The sequence below is a fragment of the Erpetoichthys calabaricus genome, chromosome 6, assembly GCF_900747795.2.
Source record: "Erpetoichthys calabaricus chromosome 6, fErpCal1.3, whole genome shotgun sequence".
NCBI classification, from domain to species: Eukaryota; Metazoa; Chordata; class Cladistia; order Polypteriformes; family Polypteridae; genus Erpetoichthys; species Erpetoichthys calabaricus.
In genome coordinates, this window is record NC_041399.2 from 152,593,183 (window position 1) to 152,599,182 (window position 6,000).

Here is a 6,000-nt window from a genome sequence, read left to right on the forward strand (position 1 = left end):
TGTGAAACACCACAGTGGATGGTGTGGTCAAGGATTCGTTACCAGAAATCTTTAACCCACATTGTGGTTCTGCCTCCTGAAGGCCCCACCAAACACGTCAACAAGGACTGAAAATACTCATAACACAGTTAAATCGTGATGAACACACATGTCAATGAATGACTTTGCTTCCTGCTTAGGTAAAGTGGAGTCATTTTTATCAGCTACTAGCCGTCCCCTGTGGCTCCACCCGCGTAGTAGTGAAACAGGACAAACTTCAAAAATCAATAAGCAAAAAGGTATCGCTAGCTAAGCAGAAGCAAGGTACACTCCAAAACGCAGAGGTAGACCGACTCCCCACTCCTGACGTTACGCTTTCCCCTCCCCTCGGCCTGCAGCCTTTGTCTCAGATTAGCGTGAATATATTGCTCCTGCAAGCAAACTATGACTCTTAGCGCGATGAGAGGAGTCACAAAATCAACCGTAATGTTCAAGCAAATTCACAAAATCAACCGTAATGTTCAAGCAAATTCTATAAAAAACCTGTTCCAAATCCATGAAGTAGTTCTCTCGTTCGCTAGCTAAGTGGATGTAAGCTACACTCTGAGGCTGGTGCATGAGTGAGGAGGGCCCCAGCCCCCCTACCCTTGCCAAACTACGTCTCTCTTGGATTCGCAAAAAATAAATTGGTACCGCAAGCAAACTATCATGCATAGCGTAATGAGAGAAGTCACAAAATCAACCGGAATGTTCAAGCAAATTATAGAAAAAAAACAATCTAAATCTGTGAAGTAGTTCTCTCGTGAAAGGAGACAGACAGACAGATGTTGGATTCTATATATATATATATATATATAGAGAGAGAGATTTAGATGAAAATGATGAGATCTCTGACAAATAAGTAATGGATCAAATTATTAGGCAAATTGTAAAGTATAATTTGCCTAAAGGTCTTTGAAAAGCAATGCATGTGTTATGGAAAAAGTGAATGAAGAATGCAAAAGAAGGTATATGTGGACACCCCTTCAAATTATTACGTTCAGGTGTTGAAGCCACACCCTTTGCTGATAAACATTGGCATTAGCTTGGGTCACACTGAAAAGGTCAGTGGCATTAAACATGGCACTGTCATAGGATGCCACCTTTGCCTCAAGTCAATATATGAAATTTCTGCTCTGTTAGATCTGGCCCGGTCAACTGTAGGTGCTATTATTGTGAAGCGGATGTGTCTAGGAGCAACAACAGCCTGGCCACAAAGTTGTCGACTACGTAGACTCCTAGAGCAGAGCCACCAAGTGCTAAAGTGTATAGCATGTAAAAATTGGCTATCCTGTGTTGCATCACTCACAACAGAGTTCCAAACTGCCCTGGGAAGAAACAGCACAAGAACGGTGTGTCAACAGCTTCATGAAATGAGGCTGCACACAAGCCTAAGATCACTATATGCAATGCCAAGAGTCGTCTGGAGTGGTGAAAAGCACACCTCCTTTGGACTCAGTAGCAGTGGAAATGTGTACTCTGGAGTGATAAAACAGTAGGTTCAGCAGTCCACTTTCGCAGAAATCAGGATTTTTAAAAAATTTGTAACACCAGTACCTGTTGTGATGAAGTGCCTTCTCATACTAAGATAATAAGTGAATGGACTGGATGTGACAAGAGTGACTGTTTAGACCATGTACACGTCCCGTGATCTTACTGGGTAGCTCCAGGATCTGAGGACATCCCATGAAAGAAAGCAAATCATGTTTTGAAGTACCCGTGTTGTGCTTTTTGAAAAGACAGAGTGGACGGTGAAAATAATACTTTACTGCTATTACTACCATTACACACACACACACACACGCACACACACACACACACATATATATATATATATATATATATATATATATATATATATATATTGTGAAGGATTGCCGGCTTTCTACTCCGGCCCTCACCCCCAGGCCGCCAGGAGGAGCTCTCCCGACAGCATGAACGTGCCCCGAATTCCAGCAGGGCCTCATGGACTCTGTAGTTGATATGCACAGCCCTACTGGATACCATGGGGGCCTCCAGGAGTCGCTGTAGGGAGGTTGTCGGACTCTTATGTGCCCTATAACCCGGCGGTGTGTCATGATCACATGACAGGAAGAAACGACGTGCCTCCGGGGTGAAGAAGAGTTTTTATATGACCCGGAAGTGTTCCTAGTCACGTGGAAAGAGAGGGCGAAACACTTCCGGATCAGGACTATAAAAGGACTATGGGAAATCCCAGACGTCGAGCTGAGCTGGGTGGAAGGGTGGCAACGCGTCTGGGAGTGAGGAGGATTATTGTTATTATTGATTATTGATTTATTATTTGAGTATTGTGGAGTGGAGGGTGCTTTGTGCACATAATTGTCTAAATAAATATTATATTTGGACTTTTACCTGGTGTCTGACGTCTAGTCTGAGGGTTCAAGGGGTCACGGAGACCTTAATCTATCACAATATATATATATAATAGGCGAGATATGTCATGTCATGTTGTCACCAATGTCATGTTTTTTGAAAAAACAAACACAGCAATACAATAGGAGAGCTTCATATCTGCCGTCAAGCTCAGTGAAGAAAGGTGATGAGTTGGGTTGGAGTTGTACTCCTATTCATCTTATGCTCTTTTATTTCATTTTGTATTTGTTTTCAGGGTAGGACTGAATCTATTTCAACAAAATATACATTTAACTTTTCACCTTTTACATAAATAGGGATTTTTTTTCTATATCATTTTCAGTAAATTTGAATTTATTTATTGTAGAAAACAAAATATTTTTTTCAACAATGTGGGCTATGAATAAAATGCCAAATACAACTGTTATCCTGGTGATTCACAAATAAGCATAAGAAAACATGTATTTAAAGTTCATGGGACACCTGCAAGAAAGTATTCATGTGTCAAGAAGAAGTGTTGTAAAACGACACCTCCCAGAAACTCAGTCACATACAAAGCAGGGGTTGTCACTCGCTCTGTTGGCTTTAATATGCATATTGGACAAAAGTTGAGAGAATCCCAGGGCTGCAGATGTTCAACATGTGTAAAAATGAGAGTTTGCACTAAGTAGGATTCAGCATTGAGAATCTGCATTCATGACTAAACTTTAGTGACGTTCACTTATTTTTGAAGTCAGTCATTTAAAATGGTACAAGGGAAGCTTAACTTTATACTTTACACAGGTCATAGGATTACAGTGCCTACCTTCATGAATATTATTTAGTCAAGAAGAATAACAAAATAATAATAACTGCAGAAAAATAATTCTTTTCTTTTTAATACAAAATATGAAATTGATAAATATCCACACAAAATTCTGTAAGATAATGTATTTTATATAAATCATATCTGCATCAACTCCTGTGTAAATTTATGTTAATTTTGTGGCAACACGCTGTCCAGGACCTCAAGTGAAAGTGGCCTGGTGGCAGAGGGATGCCATTTCATTACTTCAGTCTTTAGAACTATCTTTTTTACATATTCTGTATTATGTTTTATATTCTATTTACAGACCATAATAACTGGTCAAAATCATTTAAGACTTTACAAAAGAAGAATTTAGTTAATCTATTCCTAAACAAAAGCAAAACATGCTAGCAATGGTACCTATAATAAGATAAACGAACTGTGCATGCAGGAACTCTCTGAGTAAAAGAAATATGCAAAATGTTGTCGTCAGTTGAGGGAAGGATAGGGTCTGGCAGAAATGTTGGGGTGTCAGCCAGGCCACCCCATTTACTTGCAAAATAAAAGAACTGAGAATAACAGGCATGTGGTGCATCAACAAAACCAATCTTTAGCCATTAGCTTCAAATTGATATGCTCTGGAGAGTGGTCTAGACACAGCGTGGGAGCTGCGTAACAGAGGTAACTCATCTCATGACTGAGACACCACCTTGGGAGAGCCCCACTTTTATAGCTCCTGGACAGGGTCAATTACCCTCAATGGGTGTCTTCTCTGTGCTGTGGACGATAAGAGAGATAAGAGAGTTAGCGATCGTGCACCCCAGAGTCCCAGGGTGGTAATGCTTACCTCAGATGAGCCTGAAAGATGACTTTTAGACGAGCATGCATGACAACATATCTTAACATACCATAACATTCTCATACTTGATTGATCCAGTGCAGTCATGGAAGGCCAGAGCCTACCACAAAAGCATTAAGCATCATACAGGAGTAAGCAATATGGTGTCTGCCTATTGCAGGACCCACACAATCAATCACCCTCACGTGAGGCCAGTTTAGAATCACCAGTTCACCTAAAATGCACATGTTCATTAGTTAGGAGGAAAATGAAGAGTACTCAGAGAAACACAGTGAGAACATGTAGACTCCACACAGAACACAAACATAGGACGCTGGACTGGTGAAGCAACTGCAGCACTAACAGGGATAGTTAAGGACATGTTTGTTTGAATAACCTAATTCTAGATTTCTTCATGCCGTAACTTACATAAAGCCCTGATAACGCTCTGAAAGAAGAATTTGAGTGAGAGGATAATCAATAATCAGAGGAAACCTATTGTAGTTATTATTGCAGTGACATTTTTATTGTAGATACTAAATTGCAATTATTTAAAAAATAAATGAAAGAAATGTCAACAGGTGCCTTTTATAAAAAGCTCATAAAATTCAAGATAAAAAGTATGCCAAAGCATTTTAAAGGCACTAAGTGTAGCTGCCATACATACTGTATGTAACTGTATTAGATATGCACATATCAGTTATAACATTTGACTGTTCTAGACTTGAATGCATGGGCCCAGAGACCACAAGAATTCATCTGGTTTTCTTTATTGTTAATATTTACTTTATTTTCTTAATTTCTTTCAATATATTGGTAACATGAGCCAGACCACTGTTAGATCTGCTTGGTCCCCCTCTTGCTGTATGGGTTTTCCTCTCATATTCCAAAGTTGTGCCAGTTTGGTTCATTGATGACTGTAAATGATAGGTCTTCAGGGATTAAACAAGAGATATGAGATATTTATCTGCTTTTTGATATGCTGCTAGGTTATGACTACTATGTTCTGAGATTTGTAGGTAAGGAAGACTGAGATTTCTAAGTAAGTTAGTTAAGTTGTGCTCACTAATCTTGGCGCTGGCAAGTCGCCAGATGTTGAAAGTTGTTACTGAGCTCTGTATACATGGTAATAATGACCCTCTAACCCTAGAACTGCTGACCACCTTAAAATTTCCATCTGTAAGTGAGAGATGGACAACAGTTAGTAACTGATCAATTTACCTCCATTGAAACAGCATCACTTGCATGACCAATACACAGGCACCAACTGAAAAATTCAGTCGGAATTCATAGAAAAGCTGAGCTGAACAGCAGTAAATATTTTGGGAATAAAAACTGTGAGACATTAGTAAAACATAAAATTTATTATTATTTGGCTTTCTATAGATGCTTCTGTTAGACTAATTTTCTCCTTTCAGTGAAGTTCATCATTGGTAATTTGTTAAAATGATAAAACAGTGCAATGAAAAACATTCCTGACCCTTACTGATTTCCTCTGTTGTTTCAAATATTTAACCCAAATGTTTTCAGGCCTTTAGTCAAACATATTAGTTTTATATGATTTTTTTTTTTACTTTACTTTATTAAACCCCAACTGGCACTGTGTGAAAATGTAAAAAGTAATTGCACCCCCCCCCCCCCCCCCCCCTTACGTATAACTCATGCTACTTTTTGCTGTAACAGCTGCAACCCAGCAGTTCCTATAATTCAATATCAATCAGTCTTTCACTGTGGAGGAATTTTATCACATTGTTGATCTGCTTAAATTCAGAAGCACGGGGAGTTTTTAAGCATGAACTGCTTGATTCAGATACTACCACAGCATTTCTATTGAGTTTACTGGTTTAGCCTTTGAATTTTGCTTCTTTGCAGGCATTCCTATGTGGACTTGCTGTTGTGTTTTTGATCATTTTCTTGTTGCATGGCCTAACTTCACTTCAGTTTCAGTGCTGAGATGGATGACCAATTTTGCAATATGGAGCAG